Here is a 17,346-nt window from a genome sequence, read left to right on the forward strand (position 1 = left end):
GAGGCTCACCGAGGGAGGGCTGAAGTAAGGCTTGGAAGGGGCCAGAGCTGCGTGGGAGAGGAGTGCGTCCAGGGACACTATTATTAATTATTATTTTATTATATTATTATAATAATATATTATTATTATTATTATTATTATTATTATTATTATTATTATTTTAAGCTAAGCTATAACCTTAAATGGAAAAGCAATATGCTATAATTATGCCCAAGGGCCCCAACAGGGAAAAGAGCCCAGTGAGGAAAGGATACAAGAAAATTAACAAGAAAATAGAGAACAATTAAAATATTTAAAGAACAATAAAAAGTCCAGTTACTTCTAGAGCAGCATCGCCTTAATCAAGGGGGGGGGGGGCAATTTAGGGGGGGGGGTTATGGTGTAACCATATCTCCCTCTCCCCAACACTCAGATGAATACCAGTCTGAGTTCAGCACAAAATTCATCCTAATCCACTACGATTTTGCAACTAGTATATAAATATAGTGAATATCACAACACAAATAAAGCCTGGTTAGATATTGGACCTAAATCGTACTTAAAAAAAAAAAACGTTAAAATTTCACGTACAGGACTACGGGGAAACTATGAAAATCTTGGTAAGAAAGTCCTTTCCTTGGATTTGGTGTAAGTGTTGCTATAAATCAGTTTCAGATCATGGTATAGGAAAAGCGGATGTTATAAACACGATGATTGCTAAATTTTGATTATGATTTATACTTCATGAACTGCAACCGTAGTTTGAAAAACAGAATGCTACAAACCCAAGGGCTCCAACAAGGAAAATAACCCAGTGAGAAAAAGAAAAAGAAGAAACCATACATATATATTATGTATTATGTATATTATATATGTGAAAAACATAGATATAATGTTCGAACAGGAAACTAAACAAACAGTTCGTTTCAGCATATGAATAATTGTATTCATATCATTAATTGGACATACAGTACTATATTGTAAGGTCATAATAAAATGTAATATTAAAGAAACATGCATCATAAAAAAAAAGTGTGGACTTGACAAACAGTAGCCCAAGCCTGTATAAAATTGATAAAGGCTTATAAACAAAGTATTTAAACAATTGTCATTTCTAAGCTAGTTGTAATTTTTAAACTAGTTGTGCACTAATTTGCATGTTATTGTATTATTTCTTTTCTACTACTGTCGCAGAGGTGACTGATTCTGTTCCTAACATTTTGTACCAATTGTCCCTGAAGAGGTATGACAATGCGGAAGGATTTTCTGATCCTTCCTCCTGCTTAGTGTCTAATATAATAGAGGTAATGAATAAGAATTATGAAATATCTTAACGGGCCGATATGTCCCAGATTTCCCATGGCACCTAGAAACACGGGCATGAATTAATACGTATATGCCATGTTAGTTGGCTTTCTAAATATTTATTTAAAAGAAGATTGACACTACTGTACGAAGTCAAACCTATATGCTATAGCTCTATAGAAGCAGTGGCTAAGCATAAAAACTTATTAATCGATTTCCGAGAACATTATATTATTAAAAAAAAAAAAAAAAAAAAAAAAAAAAAAAAAAAAAAAAAAGTGTTCAAATCCATACACCCTGCAAAATGTGCAGGGTCATATTTACTTCAAAGGCTGCTTTTCTGGTACTATACAGCAGGGGAAAGCTACTCACTAGGGTATTTGATATAAATTAACAACCAACTCTTTCCATGGCTAAAATTCAGTGATTTACGTTGCATATTCACTCTACTTTAGCTACTTGTGTACCCGAGCCATCAAAATGACTTCTAAATATCTAGATTTATGTGTCCTGTAGAGAGTAGGGTTCCCCTGCTATATAGGACCGGAAAAACACCCTAATAATATGTACATATAAACACGCATGCACTCTCACACAGATTAAACCCCTCTCACCCCTCCCCCTTTCCTAACTACAACCCGCTAGTTCGCCAATTTGTGATTTCCGAATGTTCCTTTTGGGGTACCTTTTCTCACCAGGGTATGACTACTACTTTCCCCATGAGCTCGACAAAAATTATATATATACATACATATATATATATATATATATATATATATATATATATATATATATATATATATACATATATATATATACATATATATACATATATATATATATACATTATGTATATATATATATATATATATATATATATATATATATATATATATATATATATATATATATATATATATATATATATAATATTTATCTATTTAGACATTTGCTCTTTATAATATAGGGAGATGGTACTACATAAACACCATTAACAAAATTATATATTTGTTGATTATTGCACATCTATCACTAAATTCTACTTATTCAACTATAAAATGTTATTAGCAAACCTTTTTTAAGTCCACCATATGTTATTGCCATAAAGATAGCCAGGTCCTTTCACTGAAAATAAAAGCTAATTTCGTTATGAGCTTATATTTAGAGTACACTTAGTTCATATCAGATGTTTTTCTGGTCCTATCACACACGGAAACCCTATGCCCTAAAAGATTTGTCTCGTACATATTCTAGAGTATTACACAGGATATTTCACGTTATCAAATAAATATCTTAGTAGTTATAAAACAAGGAAAGTGTTTAACTTCTTGAAAACTTAATATTTAATGTTTTCAAATCCACAAACAAAGATAATATCAAAACTTAAAATGATACGGATTACTCTCTGTTTCAACTAAAGGATATTACACGCCATCATTTGCACATTTGGACTACTTTTTTCTATTTAGACATTTAAAATGAACTCCTACACACCGAGTCACCCATCGCCTTTATTAATAATTAAGCGAACACTGACGGTATGTAAATTACCAAGGAAGACAAAATCCTTTACCGGCACTGACAACTGGTCTGTCTTCCTGAACTTTGACCAAAACTGCAGACAATCATCTTCACACAAATGGTCGAGAAAACAACACGAAACCACGCCCATTAACACTTACGTCATAACTAATTGGTAATTACGCTCGTAAATTACTGGAGTGAAAAACTGAACTGAGGAAAGTTTTTCCAAGCCAATTTCTGCTTTTAAAATCACCTGAATTATATATACAGTATACGTGTTTTGGTTACTTTAAACGGTCTTAAGGTCTAAAATAGGTCAGATATTACCCCCCAAACACTTTAATTCAAATAACCGTGCTAGCGTACGACCGGCTTAATATTAAATCAACAAATATACATCTAGCAAATTCCAGGTCTTGATATACACCGTATGTTTTAAAGGATTAATGCTTGGTAACAGAGAGAGAGAGAGAGAGAGAGAGAGAGAGAGAGAGAGAGAGAGAGAGAGAGAGAGAGAGAGAGAGAGAGATAAAAATCAGTTGACATCGACACTTACTTGATGTAAAGATTCTTGCAAATAAGTTAATCTACAAATTTTACAACGGTTCCCAAATGCTTTATAGGGTTAAAACTACAAGGCAGTGTTTTCAAGAGAATTAAAATTATTCTAAGCAATTTATTTTTCCATTATAGAACAGTCTAAGTAATTTCAGTTAGAGATAGTCTTCTCGTCAATCACAACCATACGTTTTCTAAATAGCTAAATGTTATTATAAAAGCCACTGTAGGATATATACCTAGACAAAGCAACAAAGCACCACTGAAGGCATTGCTTTATGGCTTCTTTATTATTCATCTATAGAAAGACTTAACGATGAGAAACAAAAGAGTGGTATGTGACATCCAGTATGCCCTATATTATTATTATTAAATGCCAAGCTACAATCCCAGTTGGAAAAGCAGGATGCTATAAGCCCAGGGGCCCCAATAGGTAAAATAGCCCAGTGAGGAAAGGAAACAAGGAAAAATAAAATATTTTAAGAATAGTAACAACATTAAAATCAGAAATTTTAAATAATTTCTATTTTTCCTAACGATACTTGCCTCGAACTACTCTCTTAGGAGGAGGACTGGTAAAACCACTCCGCTACGACCAAAATGATTCAAGTCCCACCCCCCACAATGCCCAGCCGCCGACCCGAGCTGCGAAAGGGAGTACGGTTCCCGCACGGCCCGGCCCCCGGATTTTTTTTTTCCCAAACAGAAGTGCAGATTGGGGCGGGGCTTCGTGAGCAGAAAACAGATTTAAATGGTAATTCATTTATTACGGCTGCGTTGAGATTTGATGGATTCATTAAAGTTATGATCAGTAACTGCATTAATAGAGAACTGAAATGTCCATTTGGCTTAATTATAATAATAATAATAATAATAATAATAATAATAATAATAATAATAATAATAATAATAATAATAATAGATTATTATTGTTATTATTACACACACACTATACACACACACACACACACACACATATATATATATATATATATATAAAATGATCTGTATATTTAACTAAATGTTACTGGAATAACTTAATTTACAAAACTTTCCTTGTGTTAACAACAAAGTTCTTAAGTTTCATAGCTCGATTCGTGCTAGTGGCCTACATCCTTTCCACAACAAATCTTCATCATTACTTTTATATCTATTCCTTCATTGCTGCACCTGTTTAACCTTGTTGAAGAATAAGGGTTTTGAAAGTCTGTCAATTTTATGTGTTGAATTCTTACTCTACCGCTAAAGTCATTGGGTCCTATGACTGGCTAGACAGTAATACATTGGATCCCTATATCTACAGGTAGATACGGCTAATTTTCCCTTAGCTTACACATTCAACAAATAGTCTGGTCTATTCTTTCCACAATCTCATCTGTCCTTATACACCTTTCAACACTGAGATTACCAAACAATTCTTCTACATTCAAGGGTTTAACTACTGCACTGTAATTGTTCAGTGGCTACTTTCATCTTCGTAAGGATAGAAGACGCTCTTTAGCTAAGGTAAGCAGCTCTTCTAGGAGGAGGACACACCAAAATGAAACCATTGTTTTCTAGACTTGTGATAGTGCCATACCCTCTGTAACATGGTCTTCGACTGTCTTGGGGTAGAGTTCTCTTGCTTGAGGGTACATTCGTGCACACTATTCTATAGTTTATATATGGAAGATTTATTTCAATGTTGATACTGTCCTAAAAAAAATATTTTTAATTGTTTATTACTTCTATTGTAGTTTATCTATTTCCTTTCCTCAATTGGCTATTTGTCCTTGTTGGAGCCATTGGTTTTTAGCATCGTGCTTTTCCAGCTAGGGTTCTAGCTAAGCTAATAATAATAATAATAATAATAATAATAATAATAATAATAATAATAATAATAATAATAATAATAATAATAATAATAATAATGTCATCAGCTATGGGTACGTTAATAAAACAGAGCAATTTCGACTGATCAAGAGAAAAGAAAACCTTTGAGAGGTACACAGGTGCATCATTGGCTTTGCCTAATGCAAAGTAAAGAAAACTGTGTTGGAAAAAGGAAACAGCAAGCAAGGTTTAGCCGGCTGCTGCAGTTAGTCGTCGCTCATCTATACTTGGGGTCAATAGATGCCTTCATACAGGTCGTAACGTCAAAGATACTTGCGACAGTAAATTGAAAAAGCGTTAAGATAGTAGCAGACAGTAGTCAAATGATCGCAAATAAGAGTCCAAGAAATGCTCCTCACTCTAGTCATTGTTTTACTATCAACGAAAAAATGGACAATCTAAATCATCCAAGTGGAAGTTGGATGTGTATAATTTATTGCCTTATTTTTATATCGAGTGAATTATGCAGTTCCATGCTGTAGTATGTTGAGTATGTATATATGAATTTTGCAATGTAGAATGTATATCTATTTGGCTAAGAAATAGATATTTCAACCTAGATTAATCCTCTTGGTTATGAAATGTCACAGACAAGTGTTCTCCTGGGAATTTAACACAAAATATCATAAGACAAGAGGAAACTACAAAGCAGCTACAGACACATGCTTCCAAAGAAAATCATTATTTATTTACACACAATCTCCCTTGTCATATGTCTATCAATCCGATTTTAAAATGAATACAAACATTCAACATAAATCTCTTGCTGACAATATTGATGCACGAATCGACTGAAACTGTTAAGAACATTGTTGCTAACAAAAGAAAATTTTGAAATACTAAGTATTTTAGTAACATTCACTTTTAAGAACTAAATGTCAAATATTGGCTTTTAATGACATATATGCATTATTATTATTATTATCATTATTATTATTATAATTATTATTACTTGCTAAGCTACAACACTAGTTATAAAAGAAGGATGCTATAAGCCCAGGGGCTCCAACAAGGAAAATGGCTCGGTAAAAAAAAAAAATAAGAAGAGTAATCAAATTAAAATAAATATCTCCTATATAAACTATAAAAACTTTAACAAAACAATAGGAAGAGAAACTAGTCAGAACAGCGTGCCCGAGTGTCCCCTCAAACAAAAGAACTCTAACCCAAGATAGTGAAAGACCATGGTACAGAGGCAATGGCACTATCCAAGACTAGAGAACAATGGTTTGATTTTGGAGTGTCCTTCTCTTATAAGAGATGCTGACCAGAGCTAGAGTCTTTTCTACCCTTAACAAGAGGAAAGTGGCTACTGAAAAATTACAGTGCAGTAGTTAAGCCCTTGGGTGAAGAATTGTTTGGTAATCTCAGTGTTCTCAGGTGTATGAGGACAGAGGAGAATAAGTAAAGAATAAGCCACACTATTCGCTGTGTGTGCAAGCAAAGGGAGAATAAACCGTAACCAACGAGAAGGATCCGATGTAGCACTGTCTGGCCAGTCAAAAGATCCCATAACTCTCTAGCAGTAGTATCTCAACGGGTGGCTGGTGCCCTGGCCAAAATACTTCTGCATGTGAGTGTGTTTATACATACATATACTGTAGGTACACCACACACACACACACACACACACACACACACACACACACACACACACATATATATATATATATATATATATATATATGTATATAATTTATATATATATATATATATATATATATATATATATATATATATATATATGTATATAATTTATATATATATATATATATATATATATATATATATATATATATATATATATATATATATATGTATATAATTTATATATATATATATATATATATATATATATATATATATATATATATATGCATATATACATATATATATATACATAGAGAGAGAGAGAGAGAGAGAGAGAGAGAGAGAGAGAGAGAGAGAGAGAGAGAGAGAGAGAGAGAGAGAGAGAGAGAGATTCCTCGTTAGGTCAGAATGTAGGCCTAATTTGTCTTTAATTTTTCAAATTACTTCTACGTGACGATGACAGTATATGAATCAGTCTAATAACAAAGAACAATCAACCTGACCTTACACGGGTTGAAAAGTAAAATAATTTTTGTCAAATTTTGCGATTTTTAACCAACTTGTAGTTACAATTTTACACTAATATTGTGTATTAAGAAAGTTTAAAATTTTCTTTAGAAAATAGCCAATTTTATTTTTTTCGACAAATTAGAAAATAGATCTTGAGCATTGTTAAGGTCAAAACGTATTGAATCTACTGATTACTCTAATAACAGAAGATTTTCCAAGTCTGTTAAATCAAAAAAAAAAATGTCCTTTAATGTATATACAAAGGTGCTAGCGTAACTTGTATCTTACCCATTCTTGTTCCTACAAAATATAGATTTTATTCTATTCAAGTTTAGTGTTCCTACCAAGATGACAAACTAGTTAGATTATAAAGTTGTGGTATCTCAGTTGTTGAATTGTTCAAGTGAATGGTCTGTCGAAAATACGATCCGAATATCGACAAAGCCACCTATTTGACGAGTTGTTGCAGTAACTGGTCATTCTATTTCGAAAAGTTTTATTGAGAAGTTAGCCACAATGAAGAACTTTAATAACTTAGTTTCTTCTTAGACTCGATATAGAACCTTCTATACAGTAGAGGGTTACCAATGTCTGTTTCACCTAACATAGAACACTGTAAATTTACCATATTCAGAAACACCCAAATGAAACAGCCCTGCCCTGCCCTAGGAAGTACTAAAACAGGAGACCAATCCATGAAACCACAGAATTTACCGACTTACAGTATGATAGTCTATTGGAATTAGGGATCCCAGCTTGCTTTTACTCATAACCACTAGGGAGAGAGAGAGAGAGAGAGAGAGAGAGAGAGAGAGAGAGAGAGAGAGAGAGAGAGAGAGAGAGAGAGAGAGAGAGAGAGAGAGAGAGAGAGAGGGGGGGGGGGGGGCGTGACTTGTAATGCTTTTGTCAACAAACTGTAGACACCGATGAAACAATCTGATTTTTTTTTCAATCTGTACAAATGCTGTATGAAACGCCTGCATTATTTTCTAATGCTACCGTTGATCGAGATCATGAAAGGATTAAAAAAAAATATGTGTAGTGTTAAATTTTATAGATTGCTATGTTTTTCAAGAAATTGTGCATTTTTGCATACAAATAAATATTTGTGTATTCATGTGAAAGAGGTGTGTGCATGTGTGTGAATTCATAAATACCCAAGCTATCCAACACCTACTTGCTAGGTGAACTGTACTATATAGTAGCAAATTCTATATAAGTAGATCTTGGAGAGTAAGTCCTACTATCTACAATTCACGGTTCCTTCTTACATCTTCGCTACAATGATAAAATTATGCGCAACGCTGCAATATTTCTCTCTTTCTACACCAGCGTGACAATTTGTTGGTCATTTTCATAAGTTCCGGGACCACTAAGAGCGGAGGTACTTTCCTCATTGGATTTGACTTTTTGGCGGGGATAAAAAATTATATTTAGCCCCCATGCCCCTGTCAAAAGTGTGGGCATAAGTGCCGCATAACTTTTGAGAGCCATGAATTCAAAACTGGCCGCCGTCGTCAGTTCAGAAGATTAACTTTTTCCTGGTTTGGCTTAGTGCTGTACAAAATATATTTTATATAATTTTTTTTTTGGCATGGGAAATTCATTTCTGATGTTATTTTATTGATTTGACCTGTATTTTCATATTTTTATGTTCTTTCCGAAAATGAAATTTTTTTTTTTTTTTTGAGAAATATAAAATAAAGTTATGGCCAGTTAAAGATGGTTACTTTTTATGCATTTGTTGAACTTAATTTTAATTTTTTTCTCAGATAACATGGCTAGCAACGAATATAGTCAAAAGTGGTTTTGGGAACACCTCCAATCCAATGAAAGTACTGTCAACTTTCTATAATAATGACCTTAATGACTTCGTCACTTCGAAGAGAACTGCAACTTACACCCTTTCTCACAATCGTTACTTCAAATTGTTTGTTTAAACACCACTCATTCCTGCACTAGGAGACGTTTACAAAGATTATGAAACTTGACAAAAACGCCTTTCACGATAACAAGAAATTAAAGGGAGATGAGAATGAGATCATACTTTTAGGTTGAATATTATTGAAAGGTTATATGGATAATGTAAGTGGCCGAAAATAGGCCAAACATGATTATTTAACACTTTTGAGATTTTTAAAAGGGTGCAGAACCTAACAAACCCACCTAACCTAACCTAGTACTTCCCAGGTCACAAGCCCTAACCGGGGGCAAGCCCCAGACCCCCTTCCCAGTTCACAACCCCTAGCCGGGGCTCGGACCCCCTTCCCACGTCACAACCCCTAGGCGGGGGCAAGTCCCCGGACCCCTTCCAAGGTCAAAAAAATCTTTATATAGCCCAAAAAAAAAAAAAAAACAGTTTTTAAAGATTTTGTGTTCTCAACAAAAATAGGAAATTAAAACCTTTAAATAGCCATAACTTTTTTACTTTTAATTTCTAGAAAAAAAATAATCATATGTTCGGGAAGAGCATAATAAAGGGCATTAGAAATGTGTATTTTGGTTTCATAATTTTTTCGCCAGTCAAACCGAAAAGGCCCTATCTCCTAACATACCGAGGTTATTAGTGACTATATTGTTCGCACTTGTAACTGAATAATATTGGGAGCCTTTGTATGTAAGCGGCCAGTTCCTCCAGCGTGCATAAAAAAAGGAAGACACCAACTAACTTAATCATCCTTCCCTAACCTAGCCTACTTACCTAACGGGGCGACCGACCCCTCCCTTGCACTTGTATATAGGTCGCCGCTATCATATATACATCCCCGATATGGAGAACACTTGAAAATATCTATACCGGAACACATCAATTCTAAAACTGTATAAGACTAATGAGAAAATCCCGATTGAGAAAGGAATCATACAATATTACACAACGTTTCTGTGGGAAAATCTCATACAAAACATTCAACAGTTTCGGAGTTAGTGGAGCGTTAAATACTATTTATCACGTTCAACATTTTCTCGACAACATTACAGAGATCTTTGTAATAAAATCACTACTTATTCGAATTTCCGGGGTTAATATTAAAAACATCAGCAGAATGCTAGCCAGAAAAGTAAATTCTTACTCACTGCCTTAGAATTTCATAGGAGTACTAGTGTATAGTTGGAACTTGGAAATCACGTCCTTCTTCCTCGGTGTCCAGCTGAGTGACTGTTGGCAGCAGTGCTGCCACATTTTTTCTAAAAAATCTGCATATTTAGTGAAAAAAATATGTATGTTGTAAAATTAATCTGTATAGAAAATCTGAGGAATTGGTAGGTTATATTTCAGGGTATGTTACTAGAAATAACACGCAATTTAGAATAAATCAATTGGCTGAAGAAAAAAAGAGAGATTTCCTGTTGACTGTCAAAAGAATTGAAATTTGGATTTTTTAGGGGAAATGTATTGTCTCCTAAAAATCTGTATATTTTGCTTACTTTGTAAGAAAAACCAGAAAAACTTAATCACGCTGAAAAACCTGTATATTTAAGATTAATTTGTTATGTGGCAACACTGGTTGGCATGTTCCTACAATGTACACTCCCTAGCCAAGCTCAAAAATTCCCCCAAATCAGACGTAATTTTGTCGAAGTACTTTTCAACACAATTGAATCAGAACTAAATGCTATATATAACACAACCTTCTATTATCATACTACACTATGCATTTGCTTTTATCTTTGTATTTGTGGGGGAAGAAATCCTAAAAGTGGACCCCTTCGTCCAAGATTTGCTTTAGCCAATCAGAGACCACCATACTTTACGGTCACATATGTTGTTATATTAGCTAAGAATCAATGTTTTGTCTAGGAAATATTTAAGTAATCCACTGATAGACTAATTATATATATATATATATATATATATATATATATATATATATATATATATATATATATATATATATATTATAACAGGCTTTAAAAAGACAATATTTTCATACAAAATAATTTACTACATAATAGATACAAATGAGCGAAGTGCATAAATAAGCTGTTTTATATTAAGAAAAGATACTTCATGAACACAACAATACGGTCCAATTATGGTAGTTAAGAAAAGGAAATGATATGTATTTTTCCAAACAAAGACAACTTTGTCTAGCGTGCCATTGGTATATTTAAAAAATGCAAAAATTATCTTGAAATCTATTCTTCATTATAAGAGTATTTTAGCAAATTTGATCAGTTTGACTTCCTGAAGTTTTAATTTAAACATGATTCAGAATATCTATAAGCATTACAAATGATATTAAGCTTTAAAATATCGATATTAGTGATACCCAATTTAATAATCTACTTTCGATTGTAATCACAGTTATCCTTAATCATATGCATTAAAATAGCTATATCCATACCATGTTTAACGTTATTTAATAAATTAACACATGTGGAACGTATAGATGTAGGCCTACTATATACTTTCATCAATAAACATCTCAATTATCTCTATTTTTACTCTTAAATGATACTGATACTGATACAGATGCCGCTCGAATACAAGTTTACGCCATTTTGAAATTATTGTGAGAATTTTTTTTTTTATAATGAATAAATATGAGACAAATCCCAATAACTTAAATAGTGATCAAGAAAAATAAGAAACGTTTTAAATGTGCTAATCTCGTTGATATCCACTGAAGCTAAATTCGTGAATGATTAAAATCACTAACAGCTATTACATTGCATCATAATGTATATTTACATCGGATAAGTATAGGACCATTAATCGATCACAGTACTGGAATTTATTTGCTATAAACTTTGTACACTCGTAGTACACATATAAGTATAAAAACAATGGTTGTGAAATAATGTGATACGATAGTTATTTATAGATTAAGAATATTATTCCCAAGTTTCTGATTAAGCACATGTCAAACTATTAATGAAAAATATCTTGACCAATCAACTGAGATAATATCCTGTTAAAGAAAAACATTGACACAGATATTGTATATTTATATCCACTTTACAATTGCAAGATTTTTGGTTGCAATATCATTTAGTATATCATAGTACGCCTACAATCAACACGATAAATATAATATAGTTGAAATAAAATGTAAATAATATTGAATCTGATTTATTTTCTCACCTTCGAGATAAAATAATTTTCTAGCTGAAACATGAGTATTTTTCAATAGATTTCATTTTTCCTATTGTCCGACCTTGATAGAAATCTATCTGTATATCTTAAATTACATATATATTCTTTAATCAATGCTAAACATTTATCCAAAACATTATATTTTAAAAGGAAACCACTGGTTATTGGAGCATTTCTCATAGTACACAAAAATCTATCATCGAGGAGGATTCAAGTAAAATAAACTTTAAATACCTTCCTTCTAAAAGAAGCACGTCCTTATGCTGGGGTATCTGGATGTTCACTAAATCTTCTGCATTTAGGCTTTTTAGCAACGAAATGCTTCTACCAACCAGAAAATTACTAAAATAATCGTTTGAATATTTTTTCACATTAGCGTTTTAGCTGGAAACTTTTTAAAGATTTTCAGATTGCTTGGTTGGACTAAAGACCTTTAATACATATATTTTTATAGGCACCATTCATCATTTATTGGATATCAACTTCTCTCGTAGTTTTTCATTTCCTTTCCTCATTGGGCTATTTTCCCTGTTGGGGCTCATGGGTTTATAGCATCCTGCTTTTCCAACTATGGTTGTAGCTTAGCTATGAATAATAATAATAATAATAATAATAATAATAATAATAATAATAATAATAATAATAATAAATGACCTGATAAAGGGTGTCTAATGTTGCTACAATATTTGCATTTGTTTACGTTATTTAAAAGAAAACGTACATACATTCTATTTAAAGAAAACGTTACCTAAGGGAACTAAACTATATTGTTATCCAATAGGAAAATTAATAAATTTTGTTAAACATGAAAAAACTCAGGGTTGTATGTATGATAGCGGCCACCTGTATGTATAATTATGTCTAACTTAGAATACGGCACTGTAAGGGGGGGGGGGGTCACAGGGAGGCGTGCCCCCCCCCCCCCCCCCCGTTAGGTAAGTAGATAAGGACACAGCTTGTAGGTTAGGGTAGGGGGGAAAGTATAGATTATAGTTGATGTCCATTTCTAATGAACGCACGAGGAACTGGCCGCTGATATACAAAGGCTCCAAAACTCATTTAAATTAATTTTTGTTTTGAAAATATAGTAGGAAATTTTATCATTTGATGAATAAATATATAAAATTCTATTTGTCTACAACTGTATATGACTTGATTTTAGCTGTTTCCTTAAGAATTGGGAATGTCGATATAAGAAACTAGAGTAATATAGAACAAGATTATTTTTTAATTGAATTATAAATAAACTTGCATCAAAAGACTTCATATATATTAAAAGATAATCGATATAAGTTTTAGTGTTATTCTAAATGGTATTATGAAATAAATATTCAGTCACAGTACGTTTTAATTTGTTTTTTTTATACAGCCACAATAATCCTCATTCATATCCAGAAAAAGAAGTCCATGATCAACGTGATAAATAATGAAAAATATCTATAAATTTCATATAGTTTCATTAAGAAGGTTTTGGGTCTATGAAGCTAAAGCTGAGGCCAAGAATTAGGATTAGTTACCTTCAGTCACGACATGAAATTCATTGATGCTAGTAAAGAATTATTAGAAAATCTTATCAGCTTTGTAAGGGAATCTTCAAATAAAAGGGCGTTGAAAACAGTAAAAGTATATGTAGTATTATATACATTGCTCTTGTATCTTAGGTTAGAACTAATGGAATAATCAAACCCTAACTGATAGAAGTCTACCAGGCCACAGATTTCGCATTCTAAATTCAATTCTTATAGCAAGGCTAGGTTTCTCATATTCTTATCTCTGCATATGAATCGTGTATACATTTTCATTAATTTAAACTTTTTGAAGCAAGGAAAAAAATGCATTAATTTCTAGGAAATATAAATATTACAAGAGTAAAGTTTCCTAGCTTATCGTAGTCATACAAATCAATCTTTTAATTCAGACTAATCTTAGGAAAACCTAAAAAAAACGCCGCACTTAAAGACTGCTAAAAAAAACACTCCGTTGAATAGTTTATCATACTATGATGCAAGCAAAGGTGAAGATTTTAGAGTACTTACCACCGATTTTGAAGAATGCTTGCCAAGATGTGTTCAATGGGCCGGCTGGAACTGCACTCCAAGTTCCTTAGAGGGGGACCAACAGCTAAAGTCGATAAATAGAAGTTTCTTATTCTACTTGGCAAGTTAGATTAGCAATATTCTTCTTACTTTCTACTGAAATTAGATAATAGTTTTAGTCAAGTGACACAGGCAAGATGTGTACAAAATCTTGAGATTTAATCAAACAAAATCCTTCCCTTAATCTTCCTGTATTACTTCCAATAAGGTCAAAGGCAGTAGCAGCAGCAGCAGCAGCAGCAGCAGTAGTAGTAGTAGTAGTAGTAGTAGGTAGTAGTAGTAGTAGAAGAGAGAGAGAGAGAGAGAGAGAGAGAGAGAGAGAGAGAGAGAGAGAGAGAGAGAGATTCCTTCTTGTTTTCCTAGTTTCTAACTGCTGTATATATATATATATATATATATATATATATATATATATATATATATATATATATATATATATATATATATACATATATATATACATATATATATATATATATATATATATATATATATATATATATATATATATATATATATATATATATATATAATTTCCAATCTCAGAATACAAATTCAATTGAGACATCAGACAACAGTAATTAACTATAGACTAAATTATTAATTCATAATGCTTATGCTATATTCACGTCCAGGTTAAAATTTCCTATAAAGAAGCTTAAATATACCTCAAGGGTACTTTCTAAGGCCTCGGCAAATTATCAAACTTTATGATTACATTGAATAAGACTATCCTGATTTTTTTCAGAACTTCTGCTGAAACCTTTGAAAGTGATACTAAGGATTAAGCTCATATGTATATTTAACGAAAAACCAGATATTTGATAATCTTGTTAAATTGACCATCATTTCTATGGGCAGTTTTTTAAAGACTTTCAGAACCTCGACCGAAAGAAAATCACATATTCTGAAGGTAGTTTGTACTTTTCCTAGCTATACAAACCTGAGTCATTTAAGTCGAAATATATTTCACCAGGAAAGCTGGACAACAGTTGAATCGTTTAACAACCAGTTAAGTGGAAGTTATGACCTTTGTACTCAGGTCTTAGATGGGTGGTTGAGGAGGGAAGTGTGATCTAAAAGACTGGTTTATATAACAAGGAAAAATACAAATTAATTTCAATGTTTGGGATCTGTTCCTACACGGATACAAACCATTGTCCTTTAGGCAGAGAGACTTGCTGCTTGGTGGATCAGAAGTCCCTGTACAACTGAACTGGTAGGTTCTTTTTCTTTACTGGAAGGGTTAATTTACCTTGTCTTGTATGGGAGCGAAGGAGATAACTCAAGCAACCTCCTATCTGTCTATCATTGCGATCAATAGGCTGATAGGGCCTGGCCTGTTCAAAAAGGTTGGTACGTGGTTAAAGGAGGGATCCTTTTCCCCGAGGGGTATTGCAGCTTATAATAATATACCTGGCATTTGATAACCAAAGGGCTGGTATTTAAATACTGCATATCTCACCATCTTCCCCCTCGTCTAAGAATAGAGCTCAGGTGTGTAGTTTACCAGCAGTAAGTTAGATCCACTGAGTAATGCTTCAACCACTTTGTCCCTAAGAGAGGGCCAGCAAGAAGGGAGTAGAAGAGCCAGCTATTCTGCCTTCATTCCAGACTTACATCTATACGTTACTGTAGACAAGATGCTGACCATCTTGTACAGGATCTGGGCTAGCTACACCCCTATTTGAGCAACTACCATAAGAACAAACACAAAGGCATAAAGGGGCTTGTGGGTACTTGTTCAGGATAAAGGCTGTGAAGATTGTCTGGTGCATACACACCACAACCTTCAATCCCCTGGCCGACTGCAAAACTCATCTTGAAGGCAAGGGTGGGCCTAGCCCCAGGCTTTGCGAGTTCTGATCCTAGCTGTAACCTAGACTCTCTCAGCAGGTGAGGCATATGCATTACGGATTGACCCCCGAAGTTAGAAAGAGATCGTGTTCTAGACACCTCCTTCTCTGTTCTGCCCATGCTAAGGAAGAGTCACCGACACTCAGGTCTGAGAAGTCCGGTCTTCTTCAGATATCACAGTAAGGGCCTCACAAGGAAAAAGGCCCCTTCTCTCTGTCCCACTCCACGCTTCATGTAGAGAAGGAGAAGGGCTCAAACCTGAGGTCATGCCCTGGCAGGGTCCAAGTTTGCCCATGTGCCCTGGCTCTAGACTAAGGAGCTCCCACACCTCTTAGAGTGAGAGACTAAGGCAGATAGACCTTGAAACTCGCTTAACCTCTTCACCGATTAAGGCAGCAGAGACAGTCTTGCACGTCAAAACCTTGACTCGAAGAACGGATGAGTACTCTATTGGCGAAAAAGAGAATGGTAGAGAGACAATGTGGTAACAAGAGTAGTAAGTACCAGTCTTGAACGACACACTATCAAAGGCTCACAGCTCCATGTTTCTGCTGGTTTAAAAAAGGCCTGACAAGCAATCTCCCTATTCTTACATGAAAGAGGAAAAGTGGGGGCAATGCTGCAAAGCGCAACTCTTTTTCTACCCCAATGCCTGGAAAAAAACAGGTAGGGTAATTCGAAAGAGCTGCACGCCTTGACTACTTTCGGGATGTTGCGGGCAGTCCTGTCAGGGTCTAGGATGGCCCAGAGGCCTTCCTTGCAAATACCATACAGAAGAGTTCTGAAGTTAGAGACACTTCTGAGGAAACTTGCCTGAAAAAAGGGGTGCCTAAGGCAGCCCTAGGGATGGCCTGTGTCCTTGAGGGATACCCAAGTGCTGCCCAATGACAAAAACCCCCAGCGCAAGGACAGATTCCCGGCATCCTTCCTCTGACCATTGCATGGGTGTCTGACCCA

At 33.8% G+C, this 17,346-nt stretch overlaps 1 long non-coding RNA gene across 1 annotated transcript in view; it reads right to left on the reverse strand.

Annotated features, from left to right (window-relative positions):
* Positions 1-10,495, reverse strand: part of LOC137622976 (uncharacterized) — a 55,119-nt gene extending 44,624 nt beyond the window's left edge. Inside the window, exon 1 of the long non-coding RNA XR_011040537.1 lies at positions 10,414-10,495. This is a non-coding gene — a long non-coding RNA (uncharacterized lncRNA). The remainder of the gene's footprint in view (positions 1-10,413) is intronic.
* Positions 10,496-17,346: the final 6,851 nt, after the last annotated feature.

This window comes from Palaemon carinicauda, chromosome 30, assembly GCF_036898095.1.
Source record: "Palaemon carinicauda isolate YSFRI2023 chromosome 30, ASM3689809v2, whole genome shotgun sequence".
Lineage (NCBI taxonomy): Eukaryota > Metazoa > Arthropoda > Malacostraca > Decapoda > Palaemonidae > Palaemon > Palaemon carinicauda.